General features: G+C 43.8%; 1 protein-coding gene across 2 annotated transcripts in view; it reads left to right on the top strand.

Annotated features, from left to right (window-relative positions):
* Nucleotides 1-4,970: 4,970 nt before the first annotated feature.
* Nucleotides 4,971-23,527, top strand: part of LOC120958555 (uncharacterized) — a 75,064-nt gene continuing 56,507 nt past the window's right edge. For both annotated transcript variants that reach the window (XM_040381439.2, XM_040381437.2), the window contains exon 1: nucleotides 4,971-5,833. The gene's annotated coding sequence lies outside the window, so the exon portion shown is untranslated. The remainder of the gene's footprint in view (nucleotides 5,834-23,527) is intronic.

Here is a 23,527-nt window from a genome sequence, read left to right as displayed (position 1 = left end):
ATGGGCTCCGCCGAACTTCGACTGGCGATGAAAGCGGTCCGCGAAGCGTTCTCAACCATGTTTTTTTTATGTTTACACTTTGGTTCGCTTGGTTTGCTTTGGTGTCCTCACAACACAAACACTGTTTGCACAGTGCAGACCCACATGGCCCCAGTAGCGGAGGAAACTGCTCCCGCTCAATATTTCGTACCAGCGCTGGCCACGAAACCACTTTTGGTGCTTTCCATACATCCGTCTCCTTACTGGTGCGAAAAACCCCGGAATGATTTAGCACCGATAATGGATCCAGCGGCTCTCGTTGCTCCTGCCACTGGGGTGGGTGATGGGTAACACCGTGCGTGCTTCAATTTGGTAGATTAAAATCGTGACCAACTGGCGTTTCCATTCCAAGCGGTCTTCCTGGCCTTGGACTGGCGGCCACGAAACGTGGTTCAACGTTTTCCAAAACTGCTCAAGCGTTACACGATATCGTGATAAAAGGCACATTGATCACTACAACTCATGCTCACTCGGTGCTCGGTGTTAGCACTTGAAGTTCGTTTACTTCGAGCTGTATGGGTATGAAGCAGTGGGTTTTTGCTAGAATCGATGTGTAAGCTAAGGTCGTAGAGAAGAAAATTTTCATCAATTTTTGGATTTTTGGTTTTTGTTTGGTTAGGAGAAATGACACAAACGAAGAGAAGAATTGGGGTAAGGTTTGGGAGATGCGTTAATTCGTTGCTAAAAACTATTTTTTCCCAACTTTTTCCCAAGGTTGAATTAAACAAGAGGTGGTTTTTCTTATGCAGTCCATAAGGATGCCGCTTTTTAGTTTTTAATAATTGTCATGATGTACTAGAATATGTTGAAAATATGTCCGACCCCAAGTAGACCCTGCAGTAGACAGTACCAGTTCTTCAGTTCTACGCATCTACGAGTACAAGAGAAAAACAGCAAGCAAAGTCCGTTGCTTTTAAGACCATCATTCTGTCGGCCTAGGAGGATTCCTTCACTGAGATTTGGATTTTTGGAACTTAAAATAAGTAAAAAGCTAAAAGGTGTTGGGTAAATGTGACTTTGAAGATTATAGACGTTATTTTGGTCGGTCCCGTGTAGTGATGGGAAAAATGAATCTCAGAAGGGATTCTAATTTTCAAGTCCCAATTCCGGTTGGAATTCCAATCTTTTAATCCCAATCCCAATCCCAATGTGATATAGCGTTTTTCTAGTTTGCGGCGGGGTGACGAAGCTGGGGGTTCATACCACTAGTTTTATACCATTAGTCAAAGCTGGAATAAGAGCTCATTCTTCTGTCATTCTTTTCTGCACAACATTTCTTGCATGTAGCTACCTTATTCTGAGTACTTTGGGATATGTTTGAGTAATTGAGAAACCAACTTTTTAAAATTTCCCGTAAGTGCCACCGTATTGGCCGTATCACTAAAATGATGTGTTGAAACGACCTGTTGAAACGATATGAAACGAAGTTTTGGGTACTAAGTATTATTTGTCTGTCCGTAGTGATCGTAGTTTCTCAAAACTCAACAACCAGACTCAAACAGAAACTCTAGCTGCTTCTCTCTAAATTCATACGATGTATTAGTGTTAATAACCATTTCGGTACCAGACACCCTTGACATGACATGCAGCCAAAAATAGCTTGTTTGACATGAACTTGAACATGTACAACGAGCATTGGAAAAAAAAACCGTCACACACCAATAAAAAATGTCACAGCAAAATCGTGCGTGTCCCGCAAGACGGTGTGCCTGGTGTAATAAATAATACACCTTGGAAAGCAGACACACACACACACACGAGCACTTTTTTTGGCGGTAAGGGAAGGGAAATGTTTCATTCGAACACCTAGCCCAAATTAATCCACACGTAGCAAATCGACCGTTCCGGCGAGGATATCAAACGCAGCCCGACAAACACAATTACCGGACAGCAAACAAAAATACAACCGCTGGCATCTTGCCGTGCCGTACGTGTAAACCAATTTTCGTAATGAAATTCGTTAGCACTGCCAGTTCGTGACACCGGTGAAGGGCACGCAGAACCGGTGACAGTGCGCGCGTGTGTGTGTGTGTTGTGCACGTTGTGCCAATAATGTGTTGCGAAGGGAACCTCTCCACCGCCACCACAGGGGAACGTTTGTTGTGCCCACGTGCGCCTCGAACGGCGTGTCTATTATCACATGCTTATTATCATAAATTAGCAGCCAGACAGAGTGGTTGCAAAGGATTAAGCTCACGCGCACGGGCATCAAACGAGTGAGCATAGAAAGTGAGCTCAAAGCGGGCGGGCCGATGAGTGGCGATGATGATGAGCTTCCGCTGTGAACCAGCGAGCTAATTTACTTCGCTCGCAACAGAATGGCAGGCAAACTAACCAAACGACAAACCGTGTTCCTTCCCCGCCCAGCGGTGATGGAAAGTAGTTGACGAGAGTGCAGTTAAATAAGCGAAAGAAAGTGAAAATGAGCTTCCTCGTGCCGGCTTATCGTACATCGTACGCAGGGACACATCAAAGGAACGAACGGAGCGTGTAAACGAAAGAAAAAAGGGGAGAGCATAGAAAAAAGAAATGGAGAAGAAACGCAAACATGCCAGTGGTTCCTGCCATTTTTTTTTATTCTAGGAAAGAAAAAAGGGGGAAACGGGCCAAACCCACGCCACCGAGAACGTACGCGGAATTCAAGCTTTCTTGTTGAGCTCCAAGCAAGCGGAAAGATAACAACAGCTTCTTTCAGGCACCCGCAGTGGAACATCTTGCAGCGGGTCACACACCGGTAGCCAGCTGTCGTTTGGAGTTTATGGACAGCACAGGATGGGAAGAAGTAAAAGTAACAGCAGCAGCAGTAGCAAGTAGCACTTAAGCTCAGGTATTCCTGCCTGGGGAGATGCGTACCATCACCATGCAGTGTTTGAGATGGTTCAATATTACAACTGCTCCCTGTCTGCCTTGGTTGTATGAGTGTTTTGCTACAGATAGAAGAGAACGCAAAATCAACCCACTTGCTGTGCATTTGCTCTCCACTTGCGCTGCCAGTTGCTCTGCCTGGCTGTGCATTTACTGTCCACTTCTCAACGTAACTGCTCGTGCACAATTAAGTATTTAAATCTTTTTCACGGTTGTTTCGCGTTTTAAAACGCCACTACCACGAAAGCATCCGTACCACATCCATCCGTCTTGTGCTGGAGCGAAAATCGGTCTGCCGTAAACAAAAAGCAACAGTCGTTCAGCATTTCCCATTTTGCACCCCAATGCTCGATGGAGACGCCCCGTCCCCCTGGTAAACGGTGTAGCACCTGACATTCAAAACATCAGGCAGAGGCAGCAGCTTCCCAGCGGAACCAGCAGGCACCGAACCCGCGCCGACGACCGTTCGGTTCTGTTGAATGTATCCGCTGCACGAAAGCTTCACCGCTCCTGAAAGCTTTTCACTTCGGTTCCGCCTCGGCCGTGTTCGGATTCGGGCGCAATCGTTCAATCCACCCCTCTGTTGTGTCCGCGGTCCCTCTACGCTCCACTGAAGCTGTTGCGCTTCATCAGAGGGAACCGCAGTCAACACCGCAAAACCCTCAACGTACCATCATCGTCGTCAGCCACGAGGATCGCGCGAACGGCAGCAGCGGACGGCTCCGGGCCACGAGTCTGGCGAGCTCACGCCGGGACCATTTGTCGGGGAGCGAGCGAGCGAACAGTTTGTTGCTGACGTTTGCCACGGGAAAGTGTGCGCGCCCGCCTGTGCTCGCTGCTCGTACACGGGAAAGCCCGTACCCGTGTCCGTGAATCCTCGACCGTTTCCAGTCCGTTCCTTGGACCCAGCTGCTGGTGGGACCCAGTGCAGTACGACCCGGTGGTCCGGTGTGCCGTGTCCCTGTGCAGAGGATATGGCAGAAGAAGGAGTGGTGAAGTGATGCTCTCTCTTTCTTTTGCAGACTTCTTTCGAAGTTTGTATATGCATTCGGAGTTGTGCAAGTGTATAAACATGTTTATTTTGTGAAAGAATATGGAAATTACGTAAAAAAGCGCTCTAAAAGCTGTGATGTCTCACAATTAAAATCTCATTAAATTAGCAAATATATGGCCGTGTACAGGTGTGTTTGTGTATGTGTGTGTGCAAATATTTGAGCCTTTGCGGCACGTGAAACCCATTTTAAACAATCGTTAATGGGTTCGTTGAGAGCTATTTTAACAGTTTCGTTCCGTGCGCCGCCAGAAAATAAAGCCTAGAAAATAAAGATAAGTGGCAAACTGTGTGGCAAAGTCCTTCGGCAACCCAAAAAGCCCGAAAGGAAGTGTGAAATTATTTACCGAACATCGAAAAGTAATTACTCACACCTGCGGCACAACTGGTTTGTGGGGCGTATCGTCACAGCGCCACCTGAAGCGACTCGGCTGGTAAAACGGGGAGACAGGTGCGTTCAAAGCTTTTTTTTTGTGTGGAAGGTTTCAGTGTGAGGCAACCGTCTCGAACGGTTTGAGCGTTTGTGAATGTTCTGCATCACGTGTTGGAGAGAGAGAGAGCATTGGAATTGGTGTGATTAGTAAAATGCATTAAAAATCTTCTGAGGAAAGCCTGACTGCAAAATGTGTTATAAATGCAAAATGAATATACATAAGTGAAAAAGCTAAAAGTTAAATTTATATGTAAATTAAGCAAAATGGTACAGTTATAGATACAACTTCAAAAATCCAATGGCAAGTGTCCCAAAAATAATATAGAAAAAATCAATCACAAAACGCAAGTTAATCAGTTTCCAGTGCCGTTCGTTATTTCCGTTCGTTGCTCTGTAGCCATAGTATGGCCAATAAAACGCACCCTTCAACCCACTGAACGGTCCCAAAACAAAAAAAAACTCCAACCCGACGGCGATGATTAGTAGCGAGAACCAATCGATCTTCGTTAAAATGATCCCGAAAGGCTGTGCTAAAGTGACGAGTTCTCGAGTACTGCTACAAAAACACTCCCCCACGCCGTACTCGCGCCAGATCTGTGGCTGAAATTTTAGAAGGAAAATTCGATCTCAACTTCTGCCACAAGAGCGGCTCACCAGCTGCCGTTTCGGTCGGTTAATTTGATGGGAAAATCGTCTCACGTTCAATCGGTTACTTCGGAAGGCCCGGAACCGGCAGAAACGCACGCCAAGGGCAGCGGAGTAGTAAACGAAACGGAAGCGATCCAGCAAACGCAGCTGTACGCAATCACATCGAATATCGGCGGGGTCTAGGGCAAGCAACAAGCGCCACATACGTACGCGGGCCAAACCAAGACCAGCGGTGCGAAAATGGTGGCGAAGTGTTGTGGCGTTAAAAGTTTGAAATTAAATTACGAAAAAGAAAACTCCCGCTTACGAAAAAGGAATACGGAACCGTGCCCGCAGTGATCCGTCGGAATTAAGTGAAAGATTTGATGCGAGTGCGAAGAAAAGAGAAAGAGAGGGTGAGTGAGAGAGAGAGTTTGTTGTGTGTACAGTTCGCTGGCTGGTGATGGTGGAAAGAAGTGTACATTTGTGTCCATGGTGAAAGTTTTGGGTGTTAGAGAATTGTACGGTGAAATTGATACTAAGCTGGAATGCTGTTTGTCTTTTTCGTTGCTCACTTGCGCTGAAACTTAATTTCAATCCAAGCGCACGCGATTGCCAAACTGTGAAAAAGGGCTACTGTTTCGATCAAGCGGCTTTAGTGGCGAGCTTACCACTGGAATTTGGTGCGCGGAATCTGAGTGGTGGAGAAAGGAAGCCGTGCAGCTTTGGAATTTTGGGTGAGGTTCGAGTCGGTAATCTCGGTTCAATTCGATTCTCTTTAAGTGACACCACGAACCACTCGGGGCTGCAGTTAAATGGTAAGTCGACCTTTAAGGCGTTAATTCCGGTTGAAACATTTCTTGAAGGATTTTCCCATTTCAATGAGAGGGTATAACAATGTTCCTGTTTTGATGAGGTTGTTCGTACGACGATTGAAAAAGATATTAACTAGAGCTTAGTGGGATAAGTTTGCTGTGAGTATTGCATACATCAAGGCGCTTTAATAATAAGCGCCTAAATTTATGCAATACGCATAGCTCCGGCTCCAATGTTTGCACTAACTCACCTATTTTTGTCTCTAAGGCGTCATTTTTTGACAGCGTTCATCGAATGTATTGTGAATTTATTAAATTTCATTCTAAAAAAACAATCGAATTTCACGCTGTTTTAAATTACAATTGTCATAAATCTGTTTTTGAGCAGATTTATCGTCAATCCTACAAGAGTAGCTTACAGACAAAACTGAGTGCGTTAGAGTAAGAAATTGATGTACACTATCAAAAATTGATGCCTTAGAGCTAAAATTTGGCTGCAATGACTGTCAATCACAATAGATTAGCTTCATCCTTGAATATGTTATCTCATCTCTAATATCTTTTGCTTGCTATTTTAGTTTGAATTTAATTAAAAATTCCCGCATTTCTCTATCATATTTGTAAGTTTATCGTGTCTTAATGCTAATTCTGGCTACAAATTCAAATAATACATCTTTGGGTGGATACATTTGTATTACAAACGCTTCACAATTCATAACTGTCGTTCGAAGGGCAAGGTTGATGTGAGCTTTGCACGGTATAATGCAAAAATCTCATCATCTTAAATTGAAGACACCTGAACCATTAAGTTAAACAGTCAAAACAGTCACCTTTATCAAACAAAGCTGTCAAACAAACCACCAACGCTCAACCACACATACACACATGTCTTCAACTTTGCCCTTTCCAGCACACTAGCTTTCTGTCCTGCCTGTTTGCTCCAAATCAACGCATCTCTCTACCTAAACGTGCCTGGGATCGACCGGGAGACAAATTGCAAAATTTCCTTCCTTCCAAAACTTGCTGGGATGCTACGGAAGGTACACACACACACTTACACTTACACACTCGGGATGGACCCAAAGATATGAAAATTTGTGATGTGTTACTGCTCCCACGCAAGCCTGCCGCAAGCCGCAAGAAGTTAGACACAGATAAAGAAATGGAACAGCTCGTGTCGTCCCTTGCGAGGCACCGTGATGAGGCACGGAATGACGCTCTGTTTGTCGGGACGCTTCGCTCTTATCCGGCAAAATCACGATCTCAATCAGTGAGCAACAAACATGAACAGACCTCAAACGACTTGCTGATTGTTGCTCCGAGGGCGGGTGTGTGTGAGTGTGTGCGATGAGTTCATGTGACCCGACTACACCTTGACGTTGCTTTTACTTCTGTCAGCACCCGAGCAGTCCCTTAAGTGCGAGACATTTTTCACCACACACCTCGCCCAGTTTCGTAGCACTCTTCGTAGCCACCTTCCGCGGCTGTAATAATCATCCTGTGGCCACATTGTTCGCTCGTGGGAATTTTACCTTCACTCTCCCGTGGTCGGAGGTGACGCGTGGTGGTTTGTAGTTTGCAGAATGGGATGAAAATCTTGCCGCACGCAACCCGATATTTATCGTGTAATGGAATCAATTTTGTTCCCTTTTGTTGTTGTTTTGTGCTGTTTGTTGTTTGGTTGCTCTTTTGCTCACACCTTTGGCCCACAGCCGGGAGCAAACGAAACGTACAATAAAATTTAACCTCACATTATTAAACCAGGCCAGGCGCCCCCGTTACAGCCTTTTTTCTTCCCCCAGAGCATGACCGTATGGTGCCCTTTTCCTGGTGCCGCTGCTGCGGGATTTTTCGGGCACCGCTTATCCGCTCTGAGATCCGTTCCGGGACAGTAGACAAGAAAATGGAATGCTGTACAAAAAATCAATTGCGTTAGAAGGCGAGTGTGACCTTCTCGAAAAAAATGAAGGAAAAAGTAAAAAAAAATGTCTGCAACCGATGGATGCAAAAAAACTAGGAGACCGTCACCATAAAAAAGGTATCTGCCTCCCATAGGAATTATTTCGCTGTTTAGTGATTTATTACAAAGTGTTCGTTCCATTTTTGTGCGTTTTTTTCTTCCTTTTTTTTTTTGGCCGCACATTGAATTTGCTCGCCGCTGCCTTGTAAGATTCAATCGTTTCAGGCAAGAAAAGCCGCTCTTCGATCGATCCCCTCAAAAAAAAAATGCATCACTTTTGGAAAGGTGCTTAGCTGGGTTTGGATCCTCCTGGATTGGCCTTTCTTTGCCTTTTAAGCTACTGTGGTTGAAAGATTTTCCATACCCCGAAAACACCTCAGCTGCGAAGCGTCGTTAAGGCGACCGGTTGTTCAAAAAAGAAAATACTCTTACTCAACACACTCACACATGCTTAAACGTGCGAGCATGCAGGGCAGACAGTCGCTCTTTTACAGTCCACTAACCGTGCGGGGACATATTTTCCGTGGTTTCACCCACACATTGTCAGCACTCGCCAGCCCGCGCGTCGGGAAAGTGAGGGAAAAAGGATGAGCCGGTAGCGGTAGCTCAACGCCCTCATGCGGTTTATCTCAGCTGCAGTCAGCATAAATCCGAAACGTGCTACAGGGGGCTTTTTTTTAAAAACTGGAAGGTTTTGGGCCGGTTTTAAGCAGCTGAAGGACGGCGGAGAGAGGATACGTGGCAGGAAAAGTGGTTCGTTAATTAATTTAAATAAACACAACTCATCTCACCGTGCTACGTGGCTGCATGGTGGGATTAAATAGTTGCCGCTGGAAAAATGTAGTGTTAAAGGCTTTGAACTGCTCATCTTTAGGAATAAAGATAAAACATTAAGCTAAATGTTGAATAAATATTAAATTTGTAATATTCTATTAGGAAAATTTTTTAAAAATGTTTTAATTATTTAAAGACTTATTGATTGTATGAGTTCTATAACAATCTTGATTTCTATGAATCTCATTATTCATATTTCTACTACAGAAATTATAACAGACATTTTAAATTTAACAGTTTTCGGTTCTACCTATTATAAATATTCACTTCAAATGTAATACAAACCCCTTAAAACACACACATTTCCCTTGCATCAGTTTGTCCGTGCCGGTCCCACTGTGCCGAAAGTAGCTGAAACTGAAGGACGGCACCGACCCCGAAAATCTCGGCCCTTACATGTTACGGTCCCTACATTTTAATGAAACACACCCGCGTGGGCTTTAAACGATTTACTAGATGGTTATTATCAAACGTGTCTACAAGACAAAAAAGCGCCCAAAAACGGGCCTTAAAAACTGTGCCGCAAAGAAACGGCGACAACGAGTGACAACGGAACGAGAGCAAACTTGCTGAACCCTTCAGAGTTTTATCACACTCTGTGTTTTTTTTTGTGTGAACCACCGTCCAAGAGTAGGGTAAATCAGATCGATTAATTAACTCGGCAGCCCCAACTAAAGGGTGTTCAAGCGTCGACACATTAAGCCCTCGGAGTTATAAGCCGCATTTTTTCAATTGTGCTTTTCTGAAACACACCCTTAAACCTTTTCCAATAAGAAAAAAAAGATCCAATTTGTTATGCAACGATTGGTCACACGTTCAGCACGTTCTTCTCCGTATCGGATCGCGTTATTTGCTCTATTCTTGTTCTATGTTATTTTACCAAGTTGTTGCGTTTGACCGTAAGTTATTTTCATTTCCGGCTGTCACCATTTTTGTTTTTGGTTTTTCTTTTGCTTTTTTCAAACGTGTCGAAAAACCTAACCCAACGGCGACAAATAGTTGACATACCACGAACACAAACTTGCAATATTTTACTGTCTCACACACCCACAAAGCTTCAGTGTGCCAGTCACAGCGTGTCGGAAGGGAAGGAGCGTCCCGGCAAGGCTCACTCGTGATCGTTGTGTCCGTGACATGTGGTTCTCAGTCGTTCGTGGTCGTACGGTGAGCCTCGACCGTTGTTCGTCCTCACCGGTCGAGAATGACTGAGTGGGATTTAGAAATTCATAGGCAAAAGGGTGGTGCGTTCGCTTGCGCCTGGAATGCTGCAAACATTTTCCATTTATTTTTTCCACCAATGCCTCCTATGCCTCTCCCAAACCCCAGCTTGACGTTGCGAGGTTGCTGGAAAGGCCCGCGGTGCTATCACGGGCTTAATCCGAGTAGCAGCACCAGCAAACGGTTAGCGAACGGTGGGCGTGTGTTGCGTCAAATGCATTTCACGCTGGCGCCACTACCTTTCCATTTTCCGCAGTCCGTGCGCAGGTGAATTATGAATGCAACAGTAGAACATTCATGCCGCTTTCTATATGCATACGGTTTCAAATTTTCCTTACTGACACGACTCCTTTTTGGAAGTGAAATGTGAGACTGTGTATGTGTGTGTGTGTGTGTGTGTGTGTGTATGTGTGTGGCAAACTTTTCTTCTGCCGGTCGTGCCCAATCGTGTGGCTGTTTGCGCATTGCCTTTTATATGCCGGTATGAAAATGAAGAACCACACACACAAAAAAATCCTGCTCAGCTACGATTATGGTGATTGTCTGTGTTCCATGCCTATACCTATATGCGCCTGCACGGGCATGAGATTCCGTACGCTTCCGCGATTTCTTTCTTCCTACTTTCTACGGAATGGGGAAAAGGCTGCGTTTCTGCGGCGACTGAAAGTTTTTCGCTGTGAACTCATCCTTCTTTTTTTTCTTCCAGCGGCAAGAACGTACCGCTCCTTTATGATGCACTATTAAATATTGCATGAAATGTATGCACGCTTCCGCTTGTCGATGTTTGCTTTTTCCACCGAAAAAAGTGTTTTTTTTTCTTTAAATTTGGTTGCAGAGTTGAACGTTCAATAGAACAAGCTTTCTTTTTTTCATTCTCAGAATATTATTTTATCAAGGAAACATATTATCTAAAAACTATGCAGAACGTGATTTGTTTTTTATATTGAACATTTTGAACATCAAAATAGAAACTAGAAATGTTCTCCACAAATAGTAAAATTCTGCAAAAATTCATTTATGATTTGTTTTTTTTTTTAAGAACTTCATGCAACATGCATTTAAATGTATAATAAAATGGACTGTGCCATCTATCATGAGTACAACTCTAATTATGAGTTGGTGTTGAGGGGCAGGATTAAGAAATATCTGTAAGTCTGATTATGGATACGGTCGACATGTAGTAACTTTCAACTCGTGCTGGCCAGAGAGGCCTTCAAACATCGTTACGGAAGGTCTTCGTTTTGGCGAAATAGGTAGAACTGATGTGAATCCTGTTTCAATGCCGTACTTATCGACACTTCACCGTCCAGGCGATTCCTTACCGGAAACATTGGAGTTTAGAAGCCTTACCTTGGGTAGGTAGCTTGCTGTAGCTTACCGAACGAATCTGACTTGCCATGGTCGGAGTTCGTTTTATTTCCCTTGAAAAATGTTATGGGTTTTGTGCATTTCGTTCCAGTTGGTTGTTGTTATTTGTTTCACTAAGTTAGGTACGTTTGGCTTTTATTGACATGAACAATAGTTCTTGTCACTAAGATGCTGTTTTGGGTTTTGGGTGTATATACTGCTCCTTCTTATGGTTATGATGCATAACCATACTGTCCCAATCTACGCTATGCTTTTAGTGTATTTGCGAAAGTGGATTTCCTATTTACGTTGCATGTTTCAAGTTTTTTTAGAAGGTTCTGTTGAGCAGAAGAGCTTCAGCATTGTGTAAAGATTCACTAACAAACCTCATCAAAGTGCCGAAGAATTCATAACTTTACTTGACATTTATAATTGATTATGTCCTATCGATATAACATCTTCCAATTTCTATGAAATATTGATAAAATTCTCTTCAAGATAATTATTAAACGATTTTTATTATTGTTATGGAAAAGTATATCTACGCCAAAACTACACTTAGCTGTCTAAGTAAACCTAGCTACTAAGTAAACAAGCCGTCCATAGTAAATCTTCTTACGCGTGCAAAGTTTTACTAAACAAATATCCCCAAAAACCCAACCTTATCCCTCCCATCCCTGATGGACTATGAAGCATACACTTTAGTAGGGCCTTTTAATCACTAGCCTCAGCTTCTCGACCGGCCCTTTGTTCATCTTGCCTCTTGCCTTCGCCGTTAACTGCGAGCCTCTAATCAAACCTACATCACGATAACACGTCCATTGAAGCGTTATAATGAATGTTTGCATTACAACTCGTGCTCGTCATCAGAATACCCGGAGGTGGCATCGGGCCAATAAGCTAATTAGTATCAATGTGCAACCATCCACACAGCGGCTTCATCTCGTACGCCTCGGCCCCAGTTCCATTTGCCCAAGTTGCCCATTAATCGCTCGTGGATGGGTGTGTATGAGGCTCGGTTGCGCTTCATCCTTAACTCAACCTTCCCAAAATCTGGCTAGATGTTACCTCGTAGGTGCTGCCGAAACCAATCGCCGAACCGGACCATATACGAGGTGGGGACGGGGTAGGAAAAGTTCGGAAGTTTCGGAAGGATCAAGTGTCATTAGTTTGAGGTAGGCCAATTAGGGCAGTTAACAAGCGAACACTCTCGTTTTCTCGAAACCGACCTAGGCAGCCCAGGTGTCTCTGTAATGAGTAGGTAAGGCACCGGGGACAGGTCCATCAGAAGCCTGGGCCGGATCAACAGCCTCCACTTGTCACCCTTGTTAGGAGCGAAGCTACCGAGTGAGCAAAACTAACTTTCTCGGAAATAATTCCATCGGCTGTGGTAGAGCGCGAACGACAGATCGCACTCAGTTCGCCAGGATCAGATAGACGAGAAAGTTATGCAATTAAAATTAATTTCTTATTCACTTGTAGTGTGTATTAACGAAATCAAACGAAAAACCAATCTAGTTGATTTCATCTACAGTGCTTTGGTATCCCTGGAATCTCATCACTTGCTCGGTAACCACACTTTAAAAAATACATTCCTGCACTTCAAAACCCCATTTCCCATTTTGCAACAAGACGCAAAGTGGAAAAGCGCAAATCCTTTCCTCTCACGCTGCTTGGGCCCGCATGTGAAGCATTCCGGAAGGGCAATGCTTCAAACGACAAAAGTGATATATTGGCTCGGATCTCGAGCGCAATCGAGAAAGTGGAATGCCCCGGAATGCTCAGCAAATACGACAGGCAAATCGCTACACAAATCGAGCGGAAGACGAAGCGCCCTCGTCGTCGTCGACATCGTCCTTGCGAGAAGTGACATTTCGTAGAAAGAAAGTGAAACGAGATGCCTGAGCTTTTGAGCTGCAGTGGAATAAATTGAACTGTTCAATTGGAAAACGGAAGCAAGCAATTTGTCCTCGGCAGTCGTGGTGAATCGGTTAAGATGGCGGACCGCGTGAGGGTGTTTTGCTGGCGAGGATAGATTGTGATGGTGAACAAAATGTGACGGACGTTTGTCGGGCGAGCTTGGAAATAGCATGATGCTGAAACAAAGAATATTGACTTTCTTAAGAATCCATTCTGACACACTCGCGCTCCTTTCCTGCTATAAGTCCGGCATTTAACCTTTCCTGCAAAATGGTAGCAGTAATAGATTTGCCATGCCTGCTACCATTTGCGGTAACGTTATTTTAATGATCTCGAATAAATAAGAATCGAAGCAAACTTTAATGAGATAAAGAGCGCTTCTTAACGATGCTTCGGCATGACTGGAAGATAGAAGATGGAAGACGTCTTTCGGCGTAAATACACCGGTGACTCGTTAAAGCACCAACAGCAACAACAACACACACACACACACACACACACAGAACATGCTCACGCACAACTTGCAAGAACTACATAACGACCCCGTCCGTTCGAGCAGATGCGAAACATCTTCTCCCTTTTCGCCGATCTCTATTGATATTCAGATATTCGTACCGTTCGTTGGTCATTAGACGGGGCGCTCCCGCCACCGTCCTGCCACACGGACGCCTAATGAAGCGATAAATTGTTTTCTACTTCTGCTGCCTGTTCTTTTTACGCTCTTCGCTGCACCCACCGATACCGCAATCTAATCGCATCGTGTAAGACGGACGGAATCAAACGGTATTAGCGGTGTGGCACTTGCCATTACATCTCCTGCTGTCTGGCTGTATCACGCGAATGATGCTTACCAAGCGGAGGGTAAAAATGGGATACTACTATGACTCGGTCAGCTGGCGTTTGCTAGCACGAAGAACGAACGAGTGTTACTCCTGTTGTGCTGTGCCAGTCGTACGATCAACTAGAAACTACGCGTGCAGATGAAAGCATCGTGTGCGAGAACCCGCATCCACCTACCTAGTAACCGCTTAATGGTATTTAAAGCGATCGTTAAATTTTGCGATCCAACCCACTGCCCAAAGACAAAACCCGCCCGGGTCGGTCAACAATGGCGAGCTTGTGGCTTTTACAACACTATGCTTACGAGCCATATTGGAAAAACTTACACACCATTACGTATTCTTTAGTGGGGTTTAGTGTTTTGTTGAATGGTTCTATCAACCCTGCAAGAAGCAAGCTCCCGGTCCTATTGCACTCATGCACTGGAGTGGAACTGTATCGTTTTGTTTGGGTGCGATAGTTTAATTGCTAATAGTACTTTAACTACTTTGTGTGCGGGATAAGTTGGAAGTTGCACCCGTGTGTATTGGTATAACATATGGGAAGCGTGTGTTCGTGGGAATAACATGATGCTAATAATGTTGATAGCCGGTCTCGTAGTACAGTCGGGTTCAAGCCCTAAATGGACCGTGCCGCCATACGTAGGACTGACTATCCTACTATGGTAATTAGTAGGTCACTGAAATCTTCGTTAATTTCATAAAATAGGGAACAATAAATTCGTTCATGTTTAGTTTTTTTTTTTATGGTTAACAAGGTTTTTAAATTTTTCAGTTTTTTTACGTTGAAATCACTTCAAATTTCATAAAGAAGAGATTGATTAAAATTAAGTTATCTGCTTGTATTTGCTTGTTCTGGGTTATCTGCTTGTATTTGCCTCAGATCTCGTGTACCATTAAATCTCATTTAGTGCATTTTCTCTTACTTTTTTGTTGATTGATGATTGTATACATTCAATTATACCATGGTTACTGACTTAGATTTAATTAATTTTGAACATGATTAAAAAAAAAAAATATGTTGCATACATTCAGGAGTATTTAGCGCGATGTTTATCCATGGTTAATCTTTGATTTTGCAATACAGTAAAGTTGTTCCTCCTGGATAAGAAATATGCTTTTATTTGTTCGAAACCTGCAGTTAATTTTACATAATTGCTATGATGTATTAGAAACAATTAAAAATGTGCCTGACCCCTTGTAGGCCCTGATGACACGGTACGTAAATATTTTCTGTCGTTCAGTACACCGCCGGAGTCATAACTATCAACGTATTAACATCAGGGTTTTAACTTGTTGTGCTATGAATTTCATTAAACACCTATTACAGATTGTCCAAAAAACCTATTTTAGCGATAAAAAACAACGCAAAAGGCACTTAAAACATTCGAATTCATCTTCACGGCTAAAAGGGTATTTGATAATTATTGCTCACCTCAAAGACTCTGTCCTTAACGCTTAAAATTTAGTGAAACGGTGTATTCTACCCTCTATTCAGTTAAGTTATATCCAGGAAAAGCAAAGCACTTACACAACTATCTTTATCACAATCTACGCTAGTGAAGGAACATTTAAAATGATGGTACAAAGCATAAAGCTTCTAATTAAAGTGACATTCACATAATTGCTTAAACGTTACTGCTGCTACCTCTACGGTGCAATTCAATCTGCTCGATACGTTGCTCGAGTGAAGAGATAGCAGTTAAAACTATTTTCTCTAAGCACACATCCCATCTTCCTCTTCAGCCTCTTCAGGCTCTTCCCTTCATCAGTATGAGTTTTACCCCACCAACATCAAACTAAACATCTCGCAACGTGTTCATGTGTCGTTTCCTCCTGTACGCTACTGCTGCTCATAATACCTTTCTCTATGGCTTCCTGCACAAGGACGGGAGTAAGCTTTTGTTTAACTTTTCCATCTCGTCAGTGTGTCGTTTCCATCCACTTCAATCCAACTCCGTGCTGTTCCACGATGTTCCCTGTTTTATTCCGGGACAAAGTACACATCCACAGACACACACACGCCAAAAAACAAAGCTACACCCAACACCCAGCTGCAACTGTTGGCAACAAATAATTTTACAAAACATGAAAGAGTTGTGTCTAAAGAAGGGAGAGAAAAAATTGGTAGAAAAGGGATGCATGAAAGGCGAACAAATCCTTCCCGAGCTTACAGGGCCGGGAGTTTATTGTAACGATTTGTCGTTAGAGTTCCATTGTTTTTCCTCTGCTCTTCCACATGCTGATGGCGCGCTTTCGATGCTGTTTTGTAGTGGAGATGGGCCGCTTTTCCATCCATCCCAACGAGTGGGTCCTTGAAGTAATTCAACCTGCAGACACCAGCGTGGGAAGGACACTGTTGCTTCTCCGAAGTGGATACGCTCTCCTGCTTTGTTTCTGCTGCTGCTACGGCGGTGGCTTTGTGATGGTGTTATCAATCCTCTTAAGAGTTCGTGTGCACAAACGAACCAGACACGTAGACACTTCGGAAAGCGGGACATGGAGCGTTCCGCCAAATTTCCAACATGTGTAGCAGCATGGGTTTTGTTGTGTTTGGCGAAAAGTTTAATGTATGTTACGTTCTCGGAAAAGCGGTGCTTCCCTGTTTGGTTGTTCTACGCCTTTTCTCCCGCTCCCGTGACGTCATTCGATGGGAAAAACTAAACAACGAAGCGACACAGAGCGGCGTTAGCACCCCGGTTCTTTGATTTTCCACGTCGACTGATCACGACTCACGAAGCTGCTGAGCTGTGGAAAAAGGATGAAATGTGAAATTTTCGACTACACCACACAGTAGGACGGACACGGGTTCCGTCATGCCATCGTGTTATGGCTTTTGGACGCTCCGGTTGGAAAGGTTTCATCCTTTGAAATCAAATACCATCACTTGATGGGGTTGATGGTTCGCGTTTCGGTAAAAGGTAGTCGCTGTAGTACTGCCATCGTTTCACACGAAAAACCATTTCACCGACACGCTTCAAATGGCGCTGCCAGGGTTGCGGCAGACTTAACAGCTGCACCTTGATGGTCGTGCTTGTGCACCCAGGGTTCGCCAGCTTATAGGATAGTTTATAATTTTCCAACAGCAACTTTCCAAACGCCTGGCATCGACAGACACACGGGCTTTAGAGCGTGGCAAATAGATGGCAAAGGATTACCACGGCAGCCGCCGAGAAAACCTTTCAATCTGCTGCCCGCTTTGCTCAGTGTCGCCCCGAATGACCGTAAAAGCATCCTGAAGCTCCATGCTCCTGCCGCACGACGACCTCGTTTCCGCAGCTCATTGCTTTTTAAGCTTGAATGCAAATGGTGACACTCTTCTTTTTTTTTGCTGCTGTATTCCAACAGCTGCAGCTCGCATGATAAGCGTTGCACTTGACACCTACAAGCTCCGGGGGTGCAGCAACGCCTCACCTTCCCGGTCTTAATGGCAATTGCGCTGTATGTGTATGCATGCATGCTGATCTCTTGCGCTTAAGAAGCCGACACCTGTACCGTTTTGAATCACCTTCCAGAGGACGGAGGAAAAAAAAGAAAGCAGCGCAACTCAGCTTAGTGGTGTGAAATTAAAAGCAATGCTTGTGGCACAAGACCTTGTACTGTGAGGTGAAGAGTCAACCCCCCCACCCAAACGGTGTATTATAAGCCGCGTGAATGGTTTGTTAACTTTTGCACCAAGTGTGTAGCATGGGCCGGGATATCCGTAACATCCGCCACCGTAATTGCGTATGTTTACTGAAATGGTGGTGTTTGTATGCGAACGCGTCTCGAGTCAACGAGAGATTCTACCCCGCTTGTACTTGACGAGAGCGACGTTTGCACGGATTATACGCCTGAAGGTAGGCAGGTTACTTACAAATCGTCGTGTGTAATGCAATTTCGCTTACCGCTTGTCGCGGCTGGTTGTTTAGATAATAATATGAACGATTTAATCGGGATCTGAAGTACTAATCTGAAGTGTTTTCCATCATATACATTTGGAGAAGCATATTGTAAAATTAGCTTGTTTTTAGATAAGTTTGATTTAATACTTTTTAAGCTGCTGTCAAGAAAACATCAAGAAAACAACAAGAAAACATAAAGTGTTACAATTACTATTAACAAAGTAATTTAGTTGTGTTGCACAAAACTATGTTTATAAGCGGCTCTCAACATCTCGCTCGCCAACGCTTAAAAAAGGGTAATGATCAGTATTCTTTGTACCGAATCTTTTCATCTGACAACAGGTGCATTCTGTAACTGGAAAATCATTCATGAAAGTGGTTTCTACAGATACTCCGGGACACTTTAAGACCATAATGCTGCGAGGGCATGGAGGAGCCCTTGAAAATGTGGCACAATGAACAAAGTGCTTTTGAAAAGATTGTGGAAAAGAAATGTGAACATTTGAAAAGCTCATACCATATTCATTCATTACAAATCTAAAACACGCATTACCATAATGATCAAACTCGCATAATATTAAGAAAAAATCGACTGCTGGCTTCTTCAGAACACTAGTTTGGCAAACAGGTTGTACCTAACAAATCTTCGTGGTATGAAGCAATATGAAGTAAAACAATATGAAGTAAAATAATTACAAAAAACTTCAAATGAAACCACTACAATAATTGAGTTGTACCCATCACGCGACGATGTATTTGTACGATCATTCATGCATGTTAAAAAGCTACATCTTTTCTTTGTACCTAGTTAAAAAGTACATTACCTCTCGCGCGCTTCCAGCGGTACGTGTTTGTTGTCACGGTGAAGTTAGAGCCTTCTGTAAACTGTAAGCTTCAGCCGGCAATTTACATCCCTAAACCTCCAGCCAGACACGAGCGCGCACCGCTCCTTTATTATTTCCCTATTTATCCTCATTTTACTGGCGCTCCAATGAGCCTCCCCTAAGGGGTTCTTATCTAATTTATGCCAAGGACTGTAGTGCCGGCTCGCATCCTACTACTTCAGGTAGACACGCGCACACATTCTCATACAGCTCGTAAATCCCACTCACTGCAAATACTGCACACAGAAACACACACTACAACATAGACAATCAAGCAAGGCCACCAAGAATGTGGGCTGGGAAGAGAACGGAGACTACACACCACGAGCCCCGGAAGCCCCGAAAGTCCCGGTGCGGGCAAATTCCCCCGTTAAAGATTTACAAATTATTCATCCAACATCCCGGGTGACATTAATCAACTATCAAACCCATGCCAGCCAGCCAAAATGGCGCTTTCGAGCGAGGTTTCGAAAAGTACACACATACACACACAGACACAAAGTTCCGTAACTTGCAAACGCGCTTCCTTTCCCAATGCATAGCCCACCCATGGTGCCGGGTGCCCCTGGTAGCAGCTGCCACACGTTGACCTGTACGGACGGTCCCTGTACTCTTGCGTATGGGAAATCGAATTTTCTTAGCCACATGCAATATCGCGTGTTGCTGCGATCGCGTTTCCATTTTTGTTTTTTTCGCTCTTTCACTCTGTCTCTCTCTCTCTCTCTCTTGCTATTCCCCACTGACAGCAGGAGCAAAGTTGTGCCCTTCGTGCAGCTAATTTCCTCTTTATCCTTTTGCCATTTTTCACGCCAACCGCTGACATACGACATACGGTGATCCTGGCTGTGCAGGTGGCTCGGGTAGCTCCTGTAGTGTTGTTACCTTATTGTTTTTTCTTCTATCCGCTGTCCAACTCCTCTTATCACACCCACGGCAGTCACTTAAAAGAACGAATGGTGGCATTTTTTGTTTTGTACTTTTTACTTGCCCGCGGGTGGTCAGCGGTCACATGGAAAATAAACGAAGTGGCGGTGACCCACCGACCACCAAGCAGCGTGATGTGTGTTAAAAGGTGCAGCAGTAACTGCGCTCGACGAAATTGCACCATGCCATTGGAAGGAGGAGGGGTTGTTTTGCTTTTTTTTTTGTGATTCGTTTGTTCACAAGGCGAGAATTTCCACTCAATTTCGCCAATTTCGTACCACGAGCTAGATCGCTAGAGCTACCGGACGGTACCGGTCAAACACACACACACACACACACACACACACACACACACACACACACACACACAGCAAAGGACCGATCTGACCGATAGTAGGGAATTAGTGTTGTACAGTACAGGGGAAAGATGGGAAATAAGCCAGCTTTGCTGTTCTTTTGTTCACATCACACACGCGCGCGTGTTGTGTTTCCGGGTGTATGCACACCTAAATGGCAAATCGAATTTCGATCGGTGCGTCCGCAAGCAGGGCTTCTAGTTGATCTGACTTCTCGAGCTGTGTGACTGTTTTTTGCATCCAGACCAGACTAAGCGATACGAGTCGAACAGCATGCATAAGCCTTTCGTCCGTCGTCCTTCGACTCTTTAGCCGTAGTAGTGCCGGCAGTGCAGGGTTTAGGTTCTGTTGCCTCTATGCGCGTACAGATGTTTCAAATTCTGCCCAGTATCAGATGTGCCGTATCAAAATGCCGAATTGGTTGCGTTTCCTTTCCTGCCAACGAAGGGGATGAAAACAACACATACACACACAAAGAAGATAATCTTCCGAAGCGAACAGTAATCGAACGAAAGTCCATCGTGTAAGCCGTCCGGAAAGGGAATGGCCAATGACCAACACACCGATTTTCGAAGGCGTCCAATACGTACCGGGGGTACATGAAAGCCGAAATTTGGCTTTGGTTCGTTCCTCTTACTTTCACCCTTGCTATGCTCTTTTTTCACGAAACCCTTTCTCGGACGGCAGTAGACTAAGAGTAGGGCTGACATACCAACCCGCCAGCACGGAACGGACACACACACACACAAAATACTGTGATAAAAACGAACGACACAATCCGAATGACCAGAGGGCCGGCCCTTTGCTACACGCTGCTTTCAGTTCCAATAAATGAAAACGAAATACTCAAATCGGGCCCGAAATGTGAACGGAGCCACCGGTGGGGGGACGGAAAGTAGAGTAGTGGTGAAGGACGCTGTTTTATGGCTTCTAACCATGCAATTTTCATTCCATACCATTTATGGTGATATACGATCGTTGTTTTCATTCGTACCCTTCTCGGCCGCGCACCGCAACCGCCGCACGAGTCTAATTCATTTTCTTCCCTTCTGCTCTATGCACAGCAATGCTCTTGCATACTTTCACTCCATTTACTCGCTTCGAGCTGGTGCGAGTTTGGTTTCGTCTGTGAGGAGGTTGTTTTTTTGGTGAGATTTTATTTTACTTGTAGGTTTTTGATTATTTTTTGCTGTTCTTCTTCGATTGCTGATGCTGATTCTTTTGATTGCGTTGTTATCGGCCGTTCTCTACGGGATTGTATCACATAATTCTTTCCTTATTGGGGTAGGTTACTACTCTTCTTCTTGGCACCTTGCATTTCCGTTTCCGTCCGAACGTTGCACACGCAATCGATAGTTCTATCGCCTCTAGAATGGATTTTGTTTATATCTGTTTCTTTGGAAACGGTTTCAAATTGGTTTACGGTCATATACGGCATGCAATCTTTTGGTTGCATTTTTTAATCAAGTTCAACTTTAATTAAAATGAAAACAAAATCGTGATTCAAATGGAGGAAACAAAATCAATAAGATATCGAAATTCCACCAGCTCAAGTTATGGGCGCAAAGTTCAACAAGATAGGAAACTCAACATTGAATGTTCCGGATGGGTAAGACGTTAACATAATGGCCGATTGTTATTATTACAAACACAGCATCTTTAGGCATCTGTATCTAAATATCCTAAATCCTCTAGTGAGACTTAGCTGGGAACGGTACATCAAGATTAAGACACCATTTCCAAGCTATCTAGCTTTAGATATCTTTTATGTCTGATTAAATCGATTTACACCCAGAACATTGATTTATTCGACTTGGAGGACATCAAGGATACACCTCCAGGTATCTGATTGGTATGACCTTTATAATCAGACGAAGATGTTCTCTAAATTGATTGTTCTTTAATGGCTAAAGCTAAATCAATTTCCTATGTTGGATATATTCCTGTAAAATGAGGAATACCTAATATCACAGACTTCATTCAAGTGCCACTATTCAATAAAATGGCTCCACTAATGACAAACAACCAGCAAAGAGTCCAATAAGTCCCACAGCAAAGCTAGTGACATCACAAAACCTCCGATTCTAGTGTCTCTGTATGCGCTATCAAATCTCACCGAACATTTTGCTCACAGGGACATTATCTGCGAATTGCCGTCTAATTTTCGTCAAATAATTGATGACGTCTATGTGTACGCCGCCAGACAGATTACCTGCAGCGTTATGATTAGACAAGACATCAAAGATTTCCAGCTGTGCAACTGGCCAATCAAGATAACAGATATACCACTACAGTCAGGGAATGGCTTACCATCAGTATATGCTTGGAAATAGTGAATGCATGCCTTTCATGACCTAATGACACAAATAGTCCTATTGCTTCTTGGCTCTTTGGCCGATACTCCCTTACCTCACGCCCTGAGCAGAAACTCCTTCCAAAAATGAACTTAAAAGTCATTTTATAATTTCAATTTATCTACTTTAACATCTAAGCGTTTCATTGCCATTTAACACACCATTAACGCATCATTTCATGCTGCCTTATCAACTGGCGTACTCATGTGAATAATTAACACCTCATACTAACTCCCTCTCTCTCTCTCGCTCGTAAGTCAATAGCATTCAACTAACCGGTCCGGGTAATTAGATAAAAAGCCCTCCCTGGTGCAATCGCTACGAGAGGCTGTCATCACTGGTGCAGCTTTAAACACAACATCCCTAATCAAATCATCAGCTAGGATCAAGTAGCATCGTTGCTCCTTTCACGCCATCACACCCACTTCGCAATGAACAACATTTTCCTCCATACCTGCACTGTCATCAGCTACGCAGTTACCACTGCCTGCTGCTGCTGCTGTTGCTACTGAGCTGCAAATCGTGATATTGTACACCATGCTGTAGCAAACTGTCTTAACGATGATGGGAAAATCCTTCCCGAACCCGTGCCGGAAAAGTTAAATGCTATTAGATGTTTCCGGTGCCTCCAAACGAGCGTTCAAAATCTAAGAAAATAGCTCGCAGCGGTGGTCTGCCGCTTTTGTACAGCGATGCTCACGTGAAGGTCGCTGAAGTTTAATTTACACCTTGAGAAGCAGAAAGATAGTGTACCTTTCAAAATGAATGTAGCAGCTAAACGAAAGGCCGTGCAACATTAGTCAATATTTCTTTTTGAATTATTTTCTTCATAACAAGAAACTGATTTTCTCATGCTTTTAGTGAGCTTTAGATTAACAAAAAGACTAATTAACTTTCTTTCGGTCTTGCGGACAAGATTTTCAACCCAATCATCATTTATTTAGCTTCTTTAAACAGCAGGTACACAATATATTCTAGTCTATTAGAACTGTACGATAGCAAAGGTTTTGCTTGCGTAAACAAAAGCAAACTACAGCAAAACGGAAGATGGTTGCAAAAAACGATCCCATCCCACTGGGAATTGGGGTTTGCAGTTCTATGAACGATGAGTAGAAGACTGTTGTCTGGGTTGCGACGACTTCAGCCAAGCAAACCATTGTCTAGCTCCTTTTTTGTG

The sequence above is a fragment of the Anopheles coluzzii genome, chromosome 3, assembly GCF_943734685.1.
Source record: "Anopheles coluzzii chromosome 3, AcolN3, whole genome shotgun sequence".
NCBI classification, from domain to species: Eukaryota; Metazoa; Arthropoda; class Insecta; order Diptera; family Culicidae; genus Anopheles; species Anopheles coluzzii.
The sequence above is the reverse complement of the archived record's forward strand: the minus strand, read 5'-3'. Positions and strand labels throughout refer to the sequence as shown.